Below are 23,124 nucleotides of genomic sequence, written 5' to 3'. Positions count from 1 at the left end.
GGGTTGCAAAAATGTTACCTCTGCCTAAAATGGACTATAGTCATTGCATTTTATCAAGCCTGGTGATAACTTATCCCTATTCATTCCCCCAAATTTCACATTTTGCTACACCATCTTTCAAAAAGATTGTGTCCCTGTGGTACATAACATCTCAAGCAACTAGAAAGAAAGAAAAAATTCTATTCCGTTCTCTTGATTGAAGCACCATTTTTGGTTACTTTCCAAGGCTCAAGCATTATCAAATGTGGGGCTTTACTTTTTAATTTTTCTTGCTATCGTCTTAAGTCATTTCACGATCAGTTGTCATTCTCACCTTTGATATTAAATGCAGGAATGCCTAGGTGGCTCAGTCAGTTAAGTGTCCAACTCTTGATCAGTGACCAGCTCAGGTCATGATCCCATGGTTTGTGGGTTCGAGCTCCACATCAGGCTCCATTCAGACAGCACAGAGTCTACTTGAGAGTCTCTCCCTCCCTCCCTCCCTCTACTCTTTCCTCATTCTTTCTCTCTCTCTCAAAATAAATAAACTTAAAAACATAAAAATTAAATTAAATTCAATGCAAATGAGTCAGGTGAGTTTGAGATGAACAAAATCTCCACAATGGAGTTGGTTGGTTAAGAATAGGGTTTTGGGGTGCCTGGGTGGCTCAGTCAGTTAAGCATCAGACTTCAGCTCAGATCATGCTCACAGCTCATGAGTTTGAGCTTCGAGTTGGACTCTGTGCTGACAGCTCAGAGCCTGAAACCTGCTTTGGATTCTGTATCTCCCTCTCTCTCTTCCCCTCCCCAGCTCATTCTCTCTCTCTCTCAAAAATAAAAATTAAAAAAAGAATAGGGTTTCCTGGGTCAGACATAAACTTACAGGAAGTAGTGAATTCCCAAACTGTCCCTATTTCACTCACTCTTTCCACCAATGTTGTTTATCATGTTTCCTTTTATGAGAAGAGAAGAAATAAGGGTGTACAACAGTAAACTGTGAACTTTCTACCTCCTAAGATGTTCCAAGCTACTGGGAGGGACAATCAGGTCTACAGAGCATCACAGCATCTTGCTATACTATCCACGAGAAACAATGTAACATGTTTGGGCGGCAAATAAGAGAGGCGGCAGAAGAGCAGTAGATGATTGTTGAGTCTCCAGCATCCGTTCTTCTGTGTCTGGAGACAGCATCCTTCTTTGTTCTGAAAGCTGCCCCACCATACTCTGGAGCCACCTTCCCAGCTCCTGGCCTGCCCCCTACTGAGGCAGGCAGAGAGCCCCAAAATGGCCCCCATCCTCCTGGCCACAGTGATTGGTCCAGGGTGAGCACATGACCAATCAGAAATCCTTCTGGAGATTTCCTTCACAGATGCTAAAAGAGAAAAGCCATAATCTTAGCCAATATACGTCCTTTTTCTTACATTTTCTTGAATCAGGTTTTGTTTGCTCACAATTGAATAATTCTTGACTAGCACAGAGGCATTCTAGGAAGAAAAAAAAACTGGGGATGGCAAAATGTGGCACATTCATGGTACAGCAAATAGAGAAAAGGGACAGTTGTACTCTCCCATTCCAACCCATCATTTTGATCATATTATTTTGATAGTTTGATGCCGCCATTTTAACCCTGTTGCTTTCTATGTGTTCTGCCAAGACCTGGACTGTAAGTATGTGGTGGATGAAATGGTAGGATGTACACAAAAGAAATAGATTATCAAAACAATAGATCTTCTGACCATTCTGGACAATCTTGGAACACCTGTGAGAATTGTTTCATATAGTGTCCTGAATTAAAGAAAAGTACATGTAATAAGGTTTTCATCCAATTCATAATAAAAGCTATTGAAGATTGTAATGAACAAAATCAAAAATTTAATAAGGGCTCAACCTGGACGTGGTAAAATTTTAATCTAAAAATTTCACCAAGAGAAAAACAGACTTGGTAGAAGTGACAGGCACACTGTAAGTCTTACAACAGAAGAAAATTGAATTAGAAATTTTAATTTTGTGAAATAATATTCTAAGTACTTGAAACAGGGATGTTTGATGAATAAATCAAATATCAAGTATAAAATTAACACAGAGATAATGTTCCTAATGAGATCGTTTCCATTAAAAGAGTTGAAATAAAATGTATACAATTCAATTGTGTTACATAAACATTTAGACAGGCAGTAATTTGGTTTACTGTATCAGAGAGAGAAGATATTCTCTCAGTAAAACTCACCTTGAAGTTAATTCAGTGGGATTAGTACCTATTGATTCCATATGTACATCAATTTGGTTGAAGGGTACATTTCAAGGGAAAATGTGTCAAAAAATGAAGCCATAGGAGTAGGCGGAAGGAGATTACAAAGGATCAGACATGCCATGCTAGAGGCTTTGACTTTATCCTGAAGACTATGAATCACTTTAAAAAAGGGAGTAACCTGATCAACTCTTTGTCAAGTCAAATCCCTCTAGGAGCTCCGTGGAGCGGGAACTGCAGAGGAGGAAGATCCGAGGCCAGGAGACTAATGAGGATCTGATCCAGTAATCCCTGCGTCACTTAGTGAGTGTCCCAGTCTAGGGAGGGGTAGAGGGAATGGAAGGAAGGCAAGAGATGCAAGAGCTATTATGTCAGTGAATCTGACAGGAGTCAATGACTAATTGAACATGAGGTGGAGAGCAAGAAGCAAAAATCACTCCCAGGATTCCCGTCTGTGCATGTGGACACCTTTTGTCAAGAAAGAAAATAAAATAAAAGCACCAGTTCTGGTGAGAAGGTGATGAGCTCATTTTTGGAGGGCCAAGTCTGAAGTGAGTGGAGATGTCCATTCGTCAGCCTGAACCAACTGCTCAGAAGGGAGGTGGGGGCATGAAGCGAGGTGGTCCTGTGTATCAGTATGTAGTTTATAGAGGAAGTCATTGGAGAAAATCAGTTCATCTAGAAAGACTGGCAACAAGGAAAACAGAATTAAGAGGGGAAACCTGGTTTTTGGTTTTTTTTGTTCTTAAATTAATAGCAGTATAGAGCTCAGTGTGCTGTGTGTGTTTTGATTGTTTAATCTTCACAACAAACATAGGAGCTAAATACATCCTTGTCCTCTTTCTGACAGTTGAAGAAATGGAGGCCCAGGAAGGTGAACTATTCTGTGCATGGTAACCACATAATAACATGTCACAGTGAGGAACCAAACCCACGTATCCGGTCTCAATCTTCATTCTAACCAGGGGATGTGCTGCCCCTGATTGTGTTAAGCACCACATATAAGGGGCAAAAGGAAATCCAAGAGAGACAAACCGTAAGTCATGATCGGTGGGGGGGGAGGGGGGAGGGAAGAGAGAAAGCTGGGGGTGTGATGTCACAGAATCTGAAGAAGGGAAGGGTTTTAAGGAGAGAGTGACCAAGACAACCAGGTGACAGAAAGGGACCTTGACTGTCAAGGGCTAAAAAGTGGCCCTGGCTCTGTGACAAGTGGACTTCCCTCTATTGTCTGTGAAGCATTAAGGGCAAAGGCACTAAGATAATAGGACAGAGAAAGACAGGTGGGGAATTCAAAATGAAAAGCACAGAAAACTCTGTCCTTTCCTTCATAGCCAGGCTTCTTTAGAGAGGAGACAATGGTGAAAAAGGACCTGGGGTCCATTCACGGTGTGACAGGAGAGAAGGGCACAAGAAAACTTGAATAAGGCAGCTAAAAAGAAAGGAGAGCTCATGTGGGAGGGCTTTACATCAGATCCTTCTCAGCTGACACCAGAAGTTGGAGAAGAGGCTGTTTGCCACACGGGACACGGTGATGAAGAGCTAGAGAATGTAAAGAGAATACTAACGGGTTGAACGAATTCGTGGAGATTAAGAAAAAGAATTGACTAGAGATGTTTGCCTTAAAGTGATAGCACCCTCTGATCCTGGGAAGATGGTCATGTGTCATGGTTAGCCAAGGATGGTCCCAACGGATACCTATTATGTTCATATTATTGTTCCTCTTTCAAAAGGGTCCCTGTTTGAAAACTATGGAAACCCTATTATTAGGAGATGTCTTAAGAAAGAGACTTACAGAGGCGCCTGGGTGGCTCAGTCAGTTAAGCATCATACTCTTAATTTAGATTCAGGTCATGATCCCAGGGTCTTAGGATAGAGTCCTGCATTGGGCTCTACATAGAGCATGGAGACTGCTTGGGATTCTCCCTCTTTCTTCCTCTGCCCTTCTCCCCAGCTCACCCTCTCTCTTTCTCTCTATAAAATAAAACTAAAATTAAATAAAGAGATACTCACAATGAAGGACCATTCTAAGAATGGAAGAGATTCATTATATGTAGTGAGATCTCAGTGGGAATTCTTGGGAGAAATCGTATAACTGATGAGACAGCCCTCTATGCACTAACCTCTAAGCAAGGCGGAACAAAACTTATGGCACCCTCCAAGGAGACATAGAAGTTTGGGATTTCTTTTGTGTTCTGACCTTATCATTTTTATGTCTGTAAAACCCTTAAATTTTCAACCCTTAAATTTCCATTGTCTGTCATTTTATTTTTTTGCTTCTTTTATAACATATACAGATTTGTAAAACACTTCATTTTTTAATGTTTTTTTTTGAGAGACAGTGTGAGCAGGAGAGGGGCAGAGAGAGAGGGAGGGCCAGAGAGAGAGAAAGGGAGACACAGAATCCAAAGATAGTTCTCAGGCTCTGAGCTAGCTGCCAGCACAGAGCCTGACGTGGGGCTCAAACCCACGAACTGTGAGACCATGACCTGAGCCAAAGTGGGATGCTTAACCGACTGAGTCACTCAAGCGCCCCTGTAAAACACTTTGAATCCTTTCTGGAGGTCGAAGTTCTTTTCAAGCTTTCATTCATTCATTTGTTCATTCTTTTTTTCATTTTTTTTAAATTAGTAAGTAGAACAGTAGAAAATATGGGGCTATGGGAAAAAATCAATGAAGATATTATTTTTAGTTTTGCAAGACTTTTCTCATTTGTCAAAGAAAAGTTCACCTGGAAACAGAAATGTGAGCCTCATGGTTAGGTAAAGTGATGGGGACAGGAATTGTGACAAGATTCTGTGGCCGTTTGCCGAGCTGAAACAGGGGGTGTGGCAGAGACTACCTGTTTTCTATAACCCCCCTCTTGGTCTTTCTTCCTTGGTTTATAGAAACCTCGTTTGTTGGGGGAAGTGTGCCTCTGTCCCACCCCCAGTTCATGAAGGAAAGGTGATCTGAGTAATCTAATCCTACACACTAAGCCAGTGATTGGTTTTGGACCAGACATAAGATCCCCTTCTGATCACGTAAGGAAATGTCATTGGGCACCTTTCCCAGAAGCTGTTTCTCCCTGATGAAAACTTGCTCTCCCACCAGACAAACAACCCTCCCTCCAGACCACATTGTCTTTCTGCCTTATACATGGCTGTGGGAGTTCATGGTGTTTGTAGCAGCTCTGAGAACACTATAAATGAAGTGAATCCAGAGCCCTGAAACCATCCACCTTGAGAAGGCTGGCCTTCTGGTTACGTAAAAAATGGCAGCCCTCTTTGTCTAAGTCAGGTATTGGCATTCATGCCTGAAAGCATATTAACTTCTGCACAAGCATTCTCTACATAAAGCCAAAAATCCACCCTCTGGGGTCAGCCCTGGGGTTTTGGAGGACTCACCACATCACACCACTGGCCACCTTGAGGAAAACGGTGAAGAGACAGGGTGCCATCTCCAGAAGACCTGCTCACTGCCCCCATGACTATCCCAAAGAGGCCACTCTCTTTCCGACAACTGAAATAATTATAACTTCTTAGAAGAATTGTTTTAAATAAAATAATTGTATATATGACTTATAGCAAGATAAAACCCTTCATGGTAGGTTTACCATTGCATTCAATTTTCTTTTTGCCTTCCTCCATTTTTAACTTCTTGTATTCTCAGCATATACTAGTTTGGTAATCATAAAGCAAAGCAAATACTATTTATAAAATAAAAGCATAAAGGCGACTGGGTGGCTCAGGCAGTTGGGTGTCTGACTCTTGGTTTAGGCTCAGATCATGATCTTGTGTTTCGTGAGTTCAATCCCCGTGTCAAGCTCATTGCTGACAGTGCAGAATCTACTTGGGACTCTCTCTCTGCCTTCCTCTTTGCCCCTTCCCCACTGGCTCTCTCTGTCTCTCTTGAAATAAATAAGTGAGCTTAAAAAACATTTTTTTTAACTAAAATAAAAGTATAGGCCCCACATTATCATTTCAACACTGGACACTGAACACCAATCAAGAGCCAAAAACAGGATGGATCCGCCCAGTAAACCTGAAGTTGAGAGGCTGTTTCCCCAGCTTGTGTTACCACAAATGCAACGGCCGGCCATGCTCATGGACAGACAGGTGCCCAGCCCACTCTACACACACCACAGCTTTGATGCAAGGCTTCTTCCTTTCCATTCTGCTGTATCATTTCTGTGTCTGGGAGTGTCTGTTCCACCCCTCCTTTCCCCATAGGCATCCTACTCAAAATAAAGGCACAACATTCTAGGCAATCTCTAACCAGAACCCATGAACATATTAAAAGTACAAAAATAGTTTGTCTTGTCAAACACTCTGTTAAATGCCTATCAAATCATTCTGTCTGAAAGGTCCTAACTTGCAGCGAATGCAAGTCATGTTTCAGTTTGCTTCCCCCCATCCAGTCTTGTTGTGTCTGCTAAAATGTATTGTGCAAAAGACAGTAGTCTGCTTCTGAACTCCCGGATTGATAATGAAATCACAATCTGGCTTTCATGACCGTTTGAAGGCTCATTCGGCAGCATCGTTTGAAGAATTCTGTTATGACTGTCACTTTAGAAGCAAAATATATGGCTCAATCTCGACCTAAGGGTCCTTCCAAATTGATGGCCCTTTAAACAGCATATTTTTCTAAGGAATACCTTTCAGGAATTTGTACACTATGTGTTTAGAAATGGTCGTTCCATAAGATCTGTAGACTGAAAATAGAATTCTCCAAAGAATACATAGGCAATCAATAAAATACCACATTATTAATTCACCTGATCGTACATTGATGCTTTTTACATTATAATATTCAACTAGTGAAAGAGGACATAGCAGAGGGGGGTAGCCTTTCATTAAAATTGGTGCTTGAGCTTTGCAATTACTTCAAATGTCATTGCTGATATTTGAAGAGCTTTCCAGTGGAATTTTTCTCAAGTTGGGTATCTGACTGATATGATTAACCTTAGGCCCCATCTTGAAGCCACTAGACTTTATGATGAAAAAATTAATTTTATCTTACAATGTGGCCAGGCTTTCAACTGATAAGGAAACTGGAATCAAAGCATTGTTCTGGGACAAAGATCATGATATTAATGATTAATTTTTTGATCACGAACAGTCCTTTGTTATTAAGTTGGTTCATTTTTGCAAAACTCTTCTTCAACAATACTTTTTAAAAGTATTAAAAAATATGCAGTTTCGAAATATTTAGTAAGAAAAACAGGAAAACTTTTTTTCAAAATCCATTGTTATATGTTATATTCTTTAATAAAATATAATATGGTATTCATAAGGCATTTGTCAGTAAGCCAGTTTATTTAGTTATTTTGGCTAAAAGGAGTCTTTGGAAAGTGTTTAAGTTTTTAAAAACTTTTAACAACTTCACATTAATATTTGTTGATGATCTCCTCTGTTTATGTTCATTATGACCTTGCAGGGCCTGAAATGACAGTTTTTTGGGGTTTTTGTTCAAATTTGTTGTAAGAGAAGGACAGCATGGGTGCAAGCAGGGGAGGGGCAGAGAGAGAAGGAGGGAGAGAGAGAACATCAGGCAGGCTCCACTCTCAGCACGAGCCTGCCACGGGGCTTCATCCCACAAGTCTGGGATCATGACCTAACCCGAAATCAAGAGTGGGACACAACCAATTGGGCCAACCAACCGCCCCGAAAGACAGTTTTAAACATAACTTTCTTAATTTTTGGTGGCACTAATAGACACAGGCAAAGCACATCCCCATAGACAGATGGTCCCCAACTTACAATGGTTCGACTTAGGATTTCTCGACCTTAGGATGGTTCCAAAGTAAAACGTATTCAGTAGAAGCCTTACTTGGAGATTTTTGAATGTGGATCTTCTCCTGGGCTAGCGATATGTGGTGTGATCCCCTCTCCTGATGCTTAGCAGGTTGGCTCCTGGTCAACCACATGATCACAAGGATAAACCACCCTTCTGTGTCCCATATGGCCATTCCGTTTGCTTTCAGAAAGCATTTAAGAAATTGCATGAGAGAGGTGCCTGTGTGGCTCAGGTGGTTGGCCGTCCAACTGTGGCTCAGGTCATGATCTCACGGTTTGTGGGTTCGAGCCCCACATTCGCCTCTGTGCTGACAGCTCAGAGCCTGGACTGTGCTTCAGATTCTGTCTCTCTCTGTCTTTCTCTCTCTCCCTCTCTCTCTCTCTGCTCCTCCCCCTTTTACACTCTGTCTCTCTCTCCAAAAAAAATAAACATTAGAAAATTTTTTAAAGAAATTAGATGAGAAATTCAATACTTTGTTATAAAATAGGCTTTGTGTTAGTTCCTTTTGCCCAACCTTAAGCTAATGGAAGTGTTCTGAGCACACTTAAGGCAGGCTGGACTCACCTATGATGTTTAGTGGGTTGAGTATACTAAATGCATCTTCGACTTTCAATATTTTCAAATTCAGATGGCTTTATCAAGATCCAACCCCATCATAAGTCAATGAATTTCTGCAGTGTTAACAGCTGATTTTAAAAAATACATGAATGGTTCACTGAGTGTCAGAATTTTCGTACATCTTATTTGAAAAGTTTTCTTTCGATTAGCCTAAAGCACAAAAAAGTTCATATTTGGTTTACTAGGTAACCCTGTCCAAGGGACCCAAATAAGGAACAAATGTTGGGAATTTGGAAATAAAACAGGAATGTTGAGAAAAGAGTAGTGTAAAAATTCACTGGCTTTCTGGGCAAACAATATTTCCCCAAATACCACAGCTACTGACAAATTATAGATCCAACTGTGGGTATTCAACTCTCCCACAATCACACAATATTACTTCATCTTCTGAGGACAGAAGCAATCTTGTAAAACATGATGATTAAAGAACTATAACAGAACTCAACGGTATTTAATACCTATGTCTTCAGAAGGGCGTGTCTCAGAAATTTTGACCATAATGCAATCTGCTCAAAGCTGTTAAAGTATGGATAATTTCACTCAATTTTCCAGTAGGTTTCTGCCTTGAATAAGTAAATAGTGGGTAATGGTTTGTGTCAAAGTCCTTGCAACACTCCATTAAACATAGAGCATGACAATCTGATCAGATGTCTCTTTTATAGTCAGAAACTGACTTGTGACTTTGTGAGTTACTCAACTACATCAGGTCACATCAAAAGTCTCATCTTTTCATCTTGCCCAAATCCCTGATGGTTTTACATCTGACACATTTTGAATCTCAGCACTGTGACCTTACACTTCAACCTGCATTTGATATAGTCTAAGTACTGCGCTTGAAATAATACTAAATTGTTATTTAAGGAGCTGAATAGATAAGCAAATAATACCACGGTTAGTAGAATTTCAAAATCTTACACTTTTTTTTTTTACCAATGTGTAGCCCAAATAAATCATAATTATGTATAGATTTACTTTCAGATCATCAAAACTTCAACCAGTTGTTCAGCCCTGGGGAATAAACAAATTCAGGGTTTGAGTGTTTGACTAATCAACTGACATAAAATAGAGTTCCAGAGAGTTTAAAACAATCAAACCAACTTAAATACTGCATCAAATAATCAGATGTATACTTTATGTAAATTCAGCAAAACTAAAATTTTGGAAATTCATTGTAGATATTAATACTTAATTACAGTTCTCAGTCTCCAGTTAATTCATTTTATGAGCCACTGATTGTAACTTGGATTTTTATTAATTAATAAAATTATATGTACAGATATTTGGTAGTTTCTTAGTCCACAGGGATGATTCTAAAACCATTTATTGGGTTTCCTAAGATCCTATAGGCACCAGAGTGGCTCAGTAGGTTAAGCATCCGACTTCAGCTCAGGTCATGATCTCACAGTTCATGAGTTTGAGCCCTGCATCAGGCTCTGTGTTGATGGCTCAGAGCCTGGAACCTGTTTTGGATTTAGTCTCCCTTTCTCTCTCCCTCTCCCCGGCTCATGCTCTGTCTCTCTTTCAAAATTAAATAAGCATTTAAAAATAGATGCATTTCCTCAGATTCTAGCTTATTTCACATTCATTCCTTAACACGTATTTGGTTAGAGATTGCTGTGTGCAAAGTCTGTAATATCCAGACATTCATTGTCCACTTTGTTCAGGAGCCTGCACCTCAGAGAGTGTATCACTATTGCGCCTTTTCACAGAGACGAGTCTGAGGCCCAGAAACACAGAGCGCATCGGGGCCCCTCAAGAAACAGAGGTCTCAGTGATCTTCATAGTCCCGCAGCCCACACCAAAGAGCCAGGGATGGCTAAGACTGGAGAGGATCTTCGTTACTCTCTCCTTCTAAGGGAGCCTCAGAAACCTGTGACTCTTGGCTTCTAGTCTTCCCTGGAATTCTTCCACAGAGGGAATTTCTTACTTTGGTTAACTTCACATAAATTGTCACCCTTGTGCTTGGTCCTTGAGTCTCAATATGTTTGTCTGGCTTTTTATGTTAATTTGTCAACCTATTTTGGATGACAACCCTTCAACTATTTCCATCAAGTGTGCTGTAACCCCTAATCCTTCTCCCTTCTCATTAAATTTCTCCAGTTCTTCCTGTCATTTCATACATGACATCAATTCCCAGACCTCCCGCCATCCTGGTTAGTCTCCTCTGATTTTTGCCCCTCAAGGTTTAATTGTTTGTGTTTAACTTCTTCTTATTGAGGTTTAACCTACATACCATGAAGCACAAACATCTCAAATGTAGAGCTCGATGAATATGTATACATCATTAAGCTTTTGTTTTTGAAGCCCGCAAAACTAGAATCGGATCAAACATCCTTAGTATTCTACAGATAGAAACTACTGTAATCTAGTTACCATTTCCCTACTGATGGAAAGACAGATCCTGTCTTTTGTCTTTCCTTCCTGTCCTTCCTTATTTCCTCCCTGCCTCTTCCTTCCTTCCTTCCTTCCTCCCTCCCTTCCTTCCTTCCTTCCTTCCTTTCTATTTTTTTAATGAATCCAAAGAGGTAATTGCTTTAACTTTGAGAATTCTTGATTCTCATTGTGGTGGCATAAATAGAAACTTCCATAATTCCCACCAGTGATTCATTTAGAATATCCTTAAAATATTAAAAATTTGTCCTTTGAAAACCAAAACAAAGGTGTTCTTATTTATTTCCAAGAATGCCTATTTACTTGAATGCAATTAAACAGTGAAATTTCCTGAATTAGTTCTTTTTAATTTTTCAGGATCACTAGTTCTAAACTTGCAGGATCATTCTGTTTAAGTTAGATGGCCTTAGGCAGAATTTTATCCTCCGTTTGCTAGCTGATGTTTCTGTTGCTATGATATTGTTGAAGGTTAATACTCCCATGAGCTTTGTCTTGTGTATTTCATGTCGATGTGGCCCTGTGGAGACCACATCACCCTCTGTTACCAGAAGCCCATCTTCGCTGGGACGCCCAGCTGGTAAAGATAATGTGTCATGTACATGTAGTAGTTTCTCATGGAGGGATAGGAATACCTTCTTCTTTCTCTTTGCTATTCCAAAACACAGGATTTTTCTAAAATTTTCATTTTTCACATTATTTTTCTTTATTTAATGGTAATAAATGCTTATTGTAAAATTTCCAACATTTCAGAAATAAATATATGGCTTAGAAAAGTCGGTCTCTTAAATTCTCTCTCCAGAAGGACTGTGAAAACCTCAGGGTAAATGATATATGTTAGTCACTCTCCATGTATTATTGAATCTTCTGAATGCTTCTAACTAGTCATTATCATTCAGAACTTCTTGGGACACTTCATAAAGTCACAAAAGCCGGAATGTCTTCATTTCAAAGGATGGAATTCAGAAAACCCGTGAGCTTGGATAAAGAACAAAATAAAACTGTACCTTCCTTTTCACTTCCTTCAATGATGAACCCAAGTGACAAACCCCAGTAGCAGCCACAGCATCTGATTCTTTGTCCCTAATCAATATATGTCACATGGGATATTTTTCATTGTGCTCATCAGATAGACCCACTACTAGATCCTGTTACTTTCTGTATTTGTAATGAAACACACAGACTACTATGTCCAAAACGTGTGCTTTTTTCATTATTTTCATAATTATGTTTAAATTTTTTAAACATTCATTTGTTTTTAAGAGAGAGAGTGAGAGCGAGATGAAGCAAGGGAGGGGCAAAGGGAGAGGGAGACACAGAATCCAAAGCAAGATCCAGGCCCTGAGCTGTCAGCACAGAACCCAACAACGCAGGGCTCCAACTCACAAACTGTGAGATCATGTCCTGAACCGAAGTCAGATGCTTAATCGACTGAGCCACCCAGGCGCCCCTTGCATAATTATTTTTAAAATGTGAATTGTTGTCTTTAAAATTCTATGTATTTGGGGGCGCCTGGGTGGCTCAGTCAAAGCATCCGACTTTGGCCTAGGTCATGATCTCCCTGTTCCCGAGTTTGAGCCCCAGGTCAGGCTCTGTGCTGAAAGCTCAAAGACAGCACAAAAAGCCTGCTTCAGATTCTGTGTCTCTGGCTCTCTTTGCCCCTCCACCACTCATGCTCTGTCTCTCTCACTCTCAAAAATAAACAAACATTTAAACATTTTTTAAATTTAATTATTTAATAATGTATTTTATTTTAGACATTTAAGAATATTGTTTTGAGAAGGGGTAGCCAAAGGGGATCCACAGCACAAAAGCAGGTTGAGAACTCCTGACCTACCAGCTTTAGTTATTTAATGTCTCAGAAGAAAGCCCAGGTGCCTTCTCAAACACATTTCATCAGTGACACACGCACCCCACACCTGATATGGGAATCGGCCTTTTTGTAAATCCACCAGGCCTCTCCTGACTCTCCATTTTGTACAGAATAATCTACATATCACCTCACTTGCAGCTGATACTATCTACCCCTGCTCCCTCCTCGTTCTCCAGAGCCACACATACTTTGGAACCTCTTTTAACCTCCTTCACCTGGACTCCCGCCTTCCCAGGAAATATTCACCTGCAGTGATCAGAGGTCAGTTTTTTCTTATCCCGAAATCATGCAGGTGTCTTTTGCAACCTTATTGCAATTCTATCCCATCATCCCAAGCCAGCAATATCATTTTGAAATTTCTGCCTGTCCCGTAACAAAAAACTACCCTCCTGATTAAACCATGCATGGCTGCCTTGCACGGAAACAGCCCTGTTGGCTGAAGTGTTGGGGACTCGTACTTGGTGGGGACCCGTACTTGGTGCAAACATTGGTTACAGAAGAGCAAGATGAAAATGGCGCAGCCTGTTCTTTGCTTTTTTTTTTTAATGTTTATTTATTCTTGAGAGAGAGAGGGAGGGAGGGGCAGAGAGAGAGGGAGACACAGAATCCGAAGACAGGCTCCAGGCTCCGAGCTGTCAGCACAGGGCCTGATGTGGGGCTCAAACCCATGAACCATGAGATCATGACCTGAGCCGAAGTTGGACACTCAACCGACTGAGCCACCCCATCGCCCCCGACACAGCCTATTGTAAACATTCTAACTAAAAACATGCAACTGAACAATCCTTGCCAGTAAATGAATGTAGGGCCAAGACCCAGTCTCTGTTATGAGTGGTCTGGCTAGAGTTCAAGGTCATTCCCTTTAACACATCGCTGGTGATTTCCAAGTGTTTCTTTCTTTCTTTTTTAATGTTTTTATTTATTTGTTTTAAGAGAAAGAGAGAGAGAGAGAGAGAGAAAGAGAGAGAGAGAGAGCGTGAGCAAGGGAGGGGGAGAGAGAGAGAGGAGAGAGAATCCTTTGTAGGTTCAATGCTATCAGCACAGAGCCCCAATCACGCAGCTCCGTCACACAAATGGTAGGATCATGACTGGAGCCAAAATCAAGGGCAGGAAGCTTAACCAACTGAGCTGCCTGGTGCCCCTCCAGGTTTTTATTTCTTTAAAGTGAAGCGAAATCACAAAGATAATTGTGAAAGCATCTGAGTGCGGAATCTATCTAGATTTTTATGACTTTTCTTCTTTGGTTGACCTGCCTATGATTAATTGGTAGCAATTATGTTTAATGATAATCTTTTACTGAATCATCTCAAAGTGTTCCACTTACTTCTCAGAGCAACAGTGCTCTTCTTTTGTGTGCTCATTTTTCATCGTTTTATGCCTTGCTTAATTATACTGTTTAGTCAAAAACCTAATACAATTAGCTTTACCAAGTTTGGGGGCAGATGCAGAAACTGGATTCTTGGTAAGGTGGCCTGAGCTGATCGGCATCAAGGAAAACCTACGGAGCATGACAAGGGACAGACTCACTGCCCCTGAGCAGAAAGTGTCACGCCAACAGTGACTGTCCGTGGGTTTACAGTGAAGAGGGACATGTCGAATCTGGCAGAAAAATGCTGCAGTGAGAGCTACCACTGTAAAAATAGCATGTATATCGCTTTTGTTCCTGTTTAGATTTCTACATTCTCTCTAGCCCAGTCTTTTATATAATTTCCATGAAATATCTTAGAAAAATAAGATTCTCATGCAAAAAGCTTCAGAGCATTTTTTAAGAGGAAAAAAGAAAACCAGGCATTGGAATCAAGGATTCGGTGTCAGACGCTGGAGTCTAAACCCGCCCCACCTTGGCAGAGACAGCGAGGCATGTCAGGACACCTGCTCACCTCCACACCTCGCTTCGGCTTGGCAGACAGCCTTCTTTTATTTTCTTTCAAGTTTATTGATTTATTTTAAGAGAGGGCAGAGGAGACAAGGGGCAGGGAGAGAGAATCCCAAGCAGGCTCCAAACCGGAGCCCTTTATGGGGCTCAAACTCATGAACTGTGAGATCATGAGCGGGAAATCAAGAGTTAGCTGTTCAGCTGATTGAGCCACCGAGGCGTCCCCAGACTTACTTCTGATTGTCCGGTGTGTGAAAGAAGCGGACAGTACAGCCATGTCTATGCAAATGTGTGGCATCTTTAACCCAAACAGCTACTATCAAATATTTTTAAACATATATGCTTTGAAACTTACATTACAATGAGAAAATTTTTCCTAACTTCTAAACTGCTAGAAAATAACCAGATCAGTCTTCTAGCAAATTTTGCTAGTCAGCGTCAAATGTTACAGGAAAAAAAAATCTGAGCGAAAAAATTTTTTCCAGAACTTAAATCCACCCGCTTTACTCTACAAAAAGCAAACTATCTCCGAACATAATGGGAGCAATTTTGTGTAGAACAAAGCAGCACAACAGAAGCAGAAAAATGCAGTAACACTTTCTAGCAGATCTTTAAAATGACAGCCGTTTGTGGACACATAGTTCAGAGGTAATCCGGGCTACACGGCTCCGTAGCCACTCAAAGCACTGCCGCACTCCGTTGCAGCATTGGGTTGTCACTGACTTCGCCATTTGTGATGATGTTCTACTTCATTAAAGTGACTAGGAGTACAACTTCTGGAAACCAACCCTTCTCCCTTGTCCCCCCGGAGAAAATACAGTTCTGTGTCTTAGATGATTCCAGTATATAGACAGAATCCCTTCTCCCACAATACCCCCGGGGTGCTACGAAGACACATCTACACAAGCTGGCTGAATGGTTGGATACACAAGGACACAAAAGGTGACCAGCTCTCTGACCCCACCCATGCAACGCCCAGCCTGTTGAACACCATCGGGTTGACTTGTTCAACTGGTCAGCTGGCCATCTCAAGGATGCCTCCACTCACTGCTGGCTATGCTTCCTTCATCTACAACTGCCAGGCTTTTGAGCCTAGTCCTTGGTGGTGTTCCTCTCGACCCAAGTACTTTCTGTGCTGGAGAAACCCTATAAGCCCATTGTCTCTGAAGGGCCCCAGATTTCCTACATTGATTCTATTATAGACTGAATTGTGCCTCTTCTTCAAAATCCCAATGACTATATTTGGAGCCAGGGTTTTTAAGGGGATAATGTTAAATGAAGTAAGAAGTGGTTGGTTGGGGGGGAGGATCTTTATCCAAAAAGACTAGCAACCTTTTAAGAAGAATAAGAGACACCACAGAAGCATACACACAAATGAAAGGCCATGCTGAAGATGCAGTGATGCCTGTCTGCATCCGTTTTTCTACCTTTTTCTAAAAGTTGGGATGGTTGGGTACCTGGGTATTTCAGTCAGTTAACCGTCCAACTTCAGCTCAGGTCATAATCTCATGGTTCATGAGTTCAAAACCCATGGAGCCTGCTTTGGATTCTGTGTCTCCCTCTCTCTCTGCCCCTCCTCCACTCATGCTGTGTGTGTGTGTCTCTCTCTCAAAAATAAATAAACGTTAAAAAAATTTTTAAAGGATGCCTGGGTGGCTCAGTTGGTTAAGCATCTGACGACTCAGGTCATGATCTCACAGCTCATGAGCTCGAGCCCCATGTTGGGCTGTGTGCTGACAGCTCAGAGACTGGAGCCTGTTTCAGATTTTGTGTCTCACTCTCTCTCTCTCTGTCTTTCCTCTGCTCACACTGTGTCTTTCTCTCAAAAATAGATAAACATTAAAATAAATTTTCAGTTGGGATGGTAACACATGTGTCATCAAACTAATGAGATAATTTTAATAATTATATATGATATAATAAATATAATAAAATAATAATTTTAATACATTTTCATATTTTCCCCCTATATTTTTAATAATGACCCAAAGACTACTAAAAAAATAAAATTGTCTTCCATCTACAAACATGGTGGGGAAGCATGAAATATGTTCAGAAAAAAATAATATTTTCTAAAAATAGTTAAGAGAGTGAAGTGTTGATGATTGAGCATCCTTTCAGTATCTGGGAAATTTCTTGTATGGAACACCTCACTCCTTGTCCCATGCCAAGCTAACCAAGTGTTGTTATCCTTCAGATGAAGCATTTCAGTTAAAAACACACTCAGAAGTCAGTGAATCACGTTTTTCCAGCTTGTTTAGAAATTTAAATGTCATTTGCTTCTGGAGCATGTTCTCCTTGTTCTATCGAAGTGAATGTCATAATTTTTGACTAAGAGGGGGATAATTCCAGGTTCAACATATCAGGAATCTGCATCAGGAATAGACCTTATTTTTCACTTTCTAACAACCAAACCCAACTCTGGAAGGCCAAAGAAGGATCAAGTAGGATCCCAACAAGGGAAAAAGGAATAATAATGGGAAATAGGTAACTTGGCCATAACATGTTCTTCTGTTGATGCAGGGTCAGCCTTTGATTGGTGGTGAGAGGGCTCTGTTCTCCCAAGTTCTGCAAAGAAAGGAAGTCTACAAAACATAGCAAGCTCTGGTGTCAGAGCTCTGAGGAATATCACTGCCCCAAGGCCTAAGAGAACCCCAAACTTCATGACTATTTTCTTAAAACAATACAAAACACAAACACAAACAACCTAAAGGGAAAGAAGCACCATATGGTTGCAGAGACTCCTTTTTGTCCGTGACCCTTCTCACCCCGGCATGGCTTGCACACTGGTTTGATAGTAAAATGAGTTGAAACAACCTTCTTGACCGTGAGGCATTCTTCTTGGCCATCTTTGAACCCAGACCCGCCTGTGGGGTCAGGCCCAGCTCATTCCTTACATGACAGAACAGGAAACGGAGGTTCAGGAAGCAAGTCTCATCTTTCATTTTGTCAACGGTGAGATCCCTGCAAACCGAATGGCTCCAGGTCGTAGGAAATGTTTCACCATTTGGAAAGACAGGACACATCGCTGGTTAAACTAAAATTTTTGTGGTGTCATCAAGACCACGTGTGGCATGAAAGATACATTCACACCATGGTGTTGCTCCCAAACAAAAAGTATTAACCAGCGTTTCTGAGGGTTTCTGTAAGGGATGAGAGAACACAGCTGTGCAGAGAACAGCCCGCATGTGAAACTCTTTCCTGAAGCCGCATATCTAGAGTTTGGGGGCGCAGTGAAACCCCAGATCATCCTCCCCAAAACACATCCCCACGTGTTTTCAGAGAAATTTGAACCCATGTGTTTCTGACTGGCGCGGACGGCACTGTGAGGGCTGCCCAGAAAACTTTACAAGCTTTGTTCAGGAAGCTTGTTGTATTTCAAACTCAAGAGTTATATTTAACCAAAAATAAACCAAATGTAAACCCCTACCTATGAGGCATTAATTTGAACCAAAGACCACAAAACTACCTTTGAAAGAGAACAATTACTTTCTGGGACATGCAGGGCCAAGAGCTATGTTCTTTCTAGTACTTTTCTGGCTGAACCTGGTAAGCCACTGAGAGAAGCACTTTTTAATAAAATTGAGAGACTAAAGCTCTGTAGTAAATCCAAAATAGCACTTTCTTAAATCCCTACTCCAAATAGAAAACGTTATCACTATTAAACTTGGTTTAAAAAAAAAATCTTAAACAAAGCAGTTTTTTTTTCTTTTTCTCCAAATGGTTAAGGAAATTGTCACATAATCTAGTTTAGCCTTTTAGGGCTAAGTCCTTGTGATATAAATTGAAAATTAAAGATTTTTATCTGAATTAAATCCTTTTAAAACATTCACAAATTTAATAGTAACCTATTGTACCCAGGGGATTTTGAATTCCTACTCCTAATATCCACCGGATTTCAAAAGTAAATTCTAGACCAAATATTTGAAGTAACCTGAGTTTTGCCTATATACTATCTTCTTACTAGTTTAAAGGAGGTTTACAGAAATGGGACTCTTGAGAGAAATGATTTCTTCCTAACCATAAACCCAGGTGCTTGGGAGGGTTCATTAACAATCAGCCCTAAACCGGGGCTTTCCTGGTGAGTCTGAACGTTATTAGGATTTCCTTCGGCAGTAAAAGGAAATAAATATAAATTAGTTGTGTTATCTAGTACTGTTAAATTCAATGAGGAATAATAGCAAAGGTGAAAAATTGTAAATGTATGGAAAGTTGTTTCTTGGAACATGTATATGTATATAATACATAGTATATATTATATATACATGCATAGTACATAGTATATATACATACATAGTATATAGTCTATTATATATACATATATAGTACATAGTCTATTATATATACATATATAGTATATATTACATAGATATTTATAACTCATATATAAAGACAGAGAGAAAGAAAATTAAGTAAATATTGGACAGAGGCCATCATTACCACAATAATAAAAAAAAATGTATGCCCCTTGGGATAATTCCTTGTAGTGCAAACCCACAAAATTTCCAGAAAATGAAGAGCTGTCCATTGGTATCCACGGGGGGGCGGGGATCATTTTCAGAGAGCTCATGTATACCTTCTCTAATCAATAAATCCCTAAATCCACTTACACTTGAGGCCAAATTAAGATAGAAGAAAGAAATCATTAAGAAAACTTTTCCATTTTCACCTAATTCAGACCTCAAGCTCTCATAAACTGACCCCTGTGAATAGGAAAAGATAACGTTCCCCAAATTATAAACATGTTTACTCTTCCATACAATATAAAGGTAGATTCCACTTTTTTTTTTAAACAAAGAAGATGATCTTCCCTTCTCTGTAGTCTTTTAACTACAGGAAGATTGAGAAGTTTCTTCTGTTGGAACACCCACCCTCTGCTAGCAGAAAGCCCTTTTAAATACTTCTCTGGACCCATTCACTTCCCACAAATTTTTGTTTTGTGCTATCAGTGATGGTGACTCTTTCCTCCTTCACTCACTGTGGTTAGAGAAACGTCTGAAGAAAGACAAAGGAAAGTCAACTGTAGATGCACTTATTTGGGGCCTCTGAGACCTGTTAACCCTCAGATGTTTGGTTTGGTTTGGTTTTCACCTAATTTCTCCATGTGCTTCTGTTTGGATCACAACCCACCAGCCAATAACTCTGTCCCCTTGAATGAAACATGGTACAAGGATGGGCCACATGAGATTGAATAAAAGCAATTAAAACTATTCCTGTTAAGAAATGATGCCATGTCATTTTCTTCGAGGAACAAACTGACTTCAAAGTGCACAGCACTGGATAATATATGTTTAATTTAGAGAATTTGCTTCTCGCGATTTAGAGAAAGAAATATATACGTTTAATTATTTGGAAAACCATTTCTTCAAGATTCTTGTCTTCTTTTCCTTAATTAAGAATGATTAGTTAGACTCGCTCTTGACCACACACACACACACACACACACACACACACACACAGATATATATAACATATATATATATATATGTTAACCCATTAACTATTTCTGTTTTCTCAGTACTGGTAAAACCACCAGCCTAAGCATTTCATCTTAGGAAGGAAACAGAGTCGCCAGAACGTTCTAGAATCTTCAAGATGAGCCAATTTGGTAATAGACTTTGGTCTGTTGGAAATTAAAGTAATATGCTATAAAACGTTTGTAGCATCTCTGCTAAAATATTTTGGTCCCAGTCTGTACTCATAAAGACACGGTTAAGGCTAGGATAGATTCACATTTTCCCTTCTTTTTAGGCTTTGCCCAAGAAATAATGATCTGAAAGGCCACATGTGGAGAAGATAGACAAGACATAGGAATAACTCAGGGTGGATTCTACCTTCCTAAGTACACCCACCTCCAAAGGCAAGAGGACCATCTTCTGCCAGGTAAGGAGGAAAGGTGAAATCCTGCTGACTATTGAGTTCACCAAAGAAGATTTCACCCCCTGCCTGGCAAGGACTTTCAGTGCTCACCACCCCTACCACCATGATGAGAAAGACTGAGAAAGAGCTGAGGTCACTGTAGGCAAAGGTGTTTGTTACAGTGCAGATTACTACTGACAGCTAACAATGACTTGTTATGTCCTTTCAGGAAATACTGAGCCATAAAACGTTTCCAAATTGCAAGACAAGTACCACAGACAGATGAGATCTGTTTTTCAGACTTAAGCCATCATACAAATCAGGTGAGGGCAAATAAACACTCTGTTGAACTTAGGAAGACAAGTTTCCCCAGATTTTCTTTATTTCAAATAAATACCCAATTGGTGACTTTTCAATGTTGTTGTTATTTTCCTACTGAATTGCACAATGAAAATAGGCTGTGGAGGGAAGGGGTGACGGGGTGCTCAGTGTCAAGGCTGAGCAGGTGGTTCTGCTCCACACTACCTGTAACAGACATGAGTGGAACGAAGGAAAGGAGAGAGGAGGGAGGAAAAGAAGGAAGAAAGGGGGAAGATCATGCATCATGAAGTATCATGTTCAAAATGAAACCTGGAAACCTACCTTTTTTTTAGAGAGAGAGCACATGTGACCTGGAGAAAGAGGGGAGAGAGAGAGAGAGAGAGAGAGAGTCTTAGGCACACTCCACCCTCAGTGAGCAGTCCTACTCGGGGCTCAATCCCACAACCATGGGATTATGACCTGAGCCAAAATCAAAAGTCAGATGCTCAACTGACTAAGCCCCCCAGGCACCCTGGAAACCTGACTTCTTAAGAATCAGTTCCCCAGAACTTTTGTTTTACAGCATTCTAGTGTATAAAGATCCCAGGGCAGAAAGTCAACAAAAATAACCACAAAAACATTCTCCCTTCTAGACCCTTAACGGGAATAATAGTAGCAAAAGAATGGCACCTACCACCCCACCATGGAATTATCCATGATCACAGCCGCCATGCTAACCAGGAAGTGACTGCATAGTATTAGATTAGGCAGTTAGCACAATCAGTAATTCCTAGGATTTCAACACTTTTACACTATAGCAAGGAAAAGAACTAAAAATATTTCAATCCTCTTGTCTTTTTCTTCCTCTGAATATCTTCCAACTTCCCAGAGCCTGAAAATCTAGTTTCACTTTAAGTAACTCTTCATCTGCTTTTACCAACAGGAACTGTAATTTACAACTTTAAAAACATATATCTTAAACCTAACTTCTTCCGTGCCCAGGTTTATGTATTCAGCTTAAGTTACACTATTTTGCATCCATAAATATGCAATATTTTCATGTTCTAGAGTCATTTGATGTTTTCATCATCATATCCTAAAAATATAAACCCTAGCAAGTCAGGACTCCCTCCTTCCCCCCATGGCCACCATACTCTGTATTCTATAGAGGTTTAATAAGTAACTGGAATTCGTTAATTGATTCATTGTTCAGTAATTTCAGAAAAATAGTCAAACAGATCAAAGAGATCGAAAGGAATGGACTGGAAGCCAGGAAAAGGATGAAATCATCAGCCTGAGCAAGAAGAGGGCCTCTAAGACTAACAAGCAAAGGGGTTTATGCTCTCTCTCTCTCTCTCTCTCCCTCTCCAATCCCGAAGTCCAGATGAAATGAAAATTAGGTCACTCATTCAAATTGTGTATCTACCACCAGGCTTCCGGATATTTGGCATCTAGTGGGGAAAAAAAGGAAAAAAATAATCGGGTGCCTGGCCTTTTTTTTTTTTTTACTCTTTATTTAGATCTTGCCACTTTAGATAGAAGGAACACATGAAGCATGACTGATTGAAGTGATAGTGAAAAATAGTGGGGTAATGAAGGTATTTTGGAAGGCGTATTCTGAATCCAGAGTATGGAAGAGAAAGGATACGGGAATTTCAAGGATGTGCAAGAGAGACGGCATTGGTTTGGTGAGTTTATAGGTTGTCACACATTAAGATGACAAAGTGTTCACGCTGAGGGTATAAACTTCTTTTTTAAACAACAGTGTATTTTAAAACGAGAAAAGGCAGTTTTAGAATCACACATATCCTCACAATTTTCTAATAAATAGCAGCCTGCGGCAGCTGGTCTGACACTCCACCAGCTTTTCAGCATCTCAACTCACATAGTAAACTGAGCATTCGGGTTTGCCTCAACAAACTCTTGCCTGCTAAAATTGGAGAGTTTGACAGATTTTGAGAAATGTTCCATGAATCCTAATTTATGAGCAACAGTTGGTAAGTGAGCATGCCAATTAAACCAAATAGTGAGCATTAATTCATTGACATGGTATTTCCACATGGAAGGGCGAACTAGCTTGCAAAGCAATAATGGCAAAGTGTTTACTGATTGAATGTTGCATCATCTCTTCCTCCGCATTTCGTGACGATTCGCCAGAAATTGTTTACTGAAAACGTTATCTCGCACTCGCTCGTGAGGGTCTGCTCA

General features: G+C 40.3%; 1 long non-coding RNA gene across 1 annotated transcript; it reads left to right on the top strand.

The window, feature by feature from the left end:
• The first annotated feature begins 2,471 nt into the window (after positions 1–2,471).
• LOC115289211 lies at positions 2,472–20,980 on the top strand. The gene is made up of 4 exons (XR_003907471.1): positions 2,472–2,530; positions 3,078–3,263; positions 20,509–20,640; positions 20,846–20,980. It is a non-coding gene; the product is annotated as an uncharacterized LOC115289211 (long non-coding RNA).
• Positions 20,981–23,124: the final 2,144 nt, after the last annotated feature.

The sequence above is a fragment of the Suricata suricatta genome, chromosome 4 (assembly GCF_006229205.1).
Source record: "Suricata suricatta isolate VVHF042 chromosome 4, meerkat_22Aug2017_6uvM2_HiC, whole genome shotgun sequence".
In the NCBI taxonomy this organism is placed as follows: Eukaryota; Metazoa; Chordata; class Mammalia; order Carnivora; family Herpestidae; genus Suricata; species Suricata suricatta.
The sequence above is the reverse complement of the archived record's forward strand: the minus strand, read 5'-3'. Positions and strand labels throughout refer to the sequence as shown.